This window comes from Mus caroli, chromosome 2, assembly GCF_900094665.2.
Source record: "Mus caroli chromosome 2, CAROLI_EIJ_v1.1, whole genome shotgun sequence".
NCBI classification, from domain to species: Eukaryota; Metazoa; Chordata; class Mammalia; order Rodentia; family Muridae; genus Mus; species Mus caroli.
This window is the reverse complement of record NC_034571.1, coordinates 32,386,341-32,388,424: the sequence shown is the minus strand read 5'-3', so window position 1 is coordinate 32,388,424 and position 2,084 is coordinate 32,386,341.

Below are 2,084 nucleotides of genomic sequence, written 5' to 3'. Positions count from 1 at the left end.
GTTTTGTTATTAATGCCTTCAATTTTGTTATTAATATCAATTTAAATGGTTATTTGCTCTCATCTTACATGTGTATCTGTCTGTTGAATATATATTTAATCATTTGTTTATGTCTTATAAATCTTATTATATAGAATATTTTGCTCTTTTAAATGTGTAATAATACTTGATAAAGCCTTTACTATCTATTATTTCCTCTTTGATAAACTGAGATTCTTAGATATCTTTATAATTAAATGTTTGCATTTTTAATACATTAGATTATTAAAAAAAAAAGAGTAAGGCTTAAAGTGTAGGTGGTATTTCTGACCTTGTAACAGGAATAGGGAAGAAGGTGCATTCAGTTTCCACACTTAATTTAGTTAAGGTCTCTTTTAGGGTCCAATTCATTCTGTCTATGTATCCTGAGCTCTGCGGATGGTATGTATAATGAAGCTTAAAATCTGTCCCCATAATTTTAACAAGTGACTGTGTTATCTGACATATAAAAGCAGGTCCATTGTCAGGTTCCAATAATAAGGGTAGCCCATACCTGGGGATGAGATCTTCTAGCAGCTTCTTGGCTACTACAGTGGTGGTTTCCTGAAGTCCATAGAAGGCTTTGTCCATCTAAAGAGTCTATTTAATATATTCTCCTATCACCACTCCCCAGTGGCCTCATAGAGGGACCTAGCAATCTCCATAAAATCCTGGCATACAGAGTCTACAGAACCCTGCTGAGCCCATGAACTCATGAATTTGAAACCAAGTCTGGGAAATCAGAATGTTGAGGATCATCTCTTTTCGAGCCTGAAACAGCAGGAGTTATCATTCCTTGGGTATGTACCTAAGGTAAGTTACCTCATTTTGGTAGAGCTGAGCCTTTTTAATGGACACCAATCTGGCCCAGTTCTCTGAGCAAGGTGGTGGTTACCAAATTGCAAGTGTCTTTATCTGGGGTAGCTATAATGAGGGCTTCAATATACTGCAACAGTGTTATATGGGAGTGAGCTTGCTGCTACTCACCCAGGTCTTTATGGAGTGTCTCATTAAAAATGGTGGGTGAGTACTTGAATGCTTGTACCAATCGAGTTCAACTTGGCTATCCATTAGGCCCACACTCTGAGTTCTCCAATGGAAGGCAAACATGGGCTGACAAGCAGGAGCTAGTAGGAAGCTAAAGAAGGCATTCTTGTGGTCCAGTATGATGTAGAGGTCTCATTTGGGTGGCAGGCTGCTCAACAAGATGTAAATGCTAGGCACTGTAAGATGAATATCTTCTATCATTTTGTTGACTTTGCTTACATCCTGTTTAGAATAGTACAATGGGGCTTTCTTACTGGCAGGAGAGAGATGTTCCAGGCTGACTGGCAAGGGACTAGTAGCCCTTGTTCCCAGAGTTGATTTGTATGTGACATTCTTCCAAATTTTGCTTCTTAGGGGATGGGGGTATTGGCAGACTCTGGCAAGGCTGGCATTGGCCTTTTATTGCACCAGGATTGAGGCTTGGTATTTTGTTATTCCCCTGGGATTTTTCTCCACCAGTACCCCTGGAATCTCTTCCTATAATCTCTCCAGATATTGGTCTTTATCAATATTTGGGGGAGATGTGACATAAAGCTTATATTCTTCTTCTAATACCATAGTCAAGATGTGTAAGGGGCCCTTTCATACAGAACCTACATTCTCTCAAGTACAAAGTGGATTTGTGCTCCCATTTTAGTCAGAAGATGTCATCCCAGAAGCCAAGTTATCTTGTTGGGAAGGGGTCCCATAGGTTGTTTCAAGATTGAATGTTGTGTTCTCGTGTCTACCAGAAAGTCTATTGGCTTCCCCTAGACCTTTAGAGTTACCCATGGCTCATGAATTCTGATGCCCTCAGTCAATTAATTTATCTTTAATTTCCAGAACTCTAAACTCTTTTTTCTTTTAGCCTTTTGGGACATTTGTTCTTCTGAAGTTCCATTTCTTTAGAATAAGAACATTGATATTTTTGAAGACAATGCCCTCTCCCCTTTCTTGAGAGGGCTTGCTTCTCCATCCTCTTCCATATGCATATTATTCAGCTCTCATGTATCTAGTCTCTCTCTCTCTTTCCTGGTGGA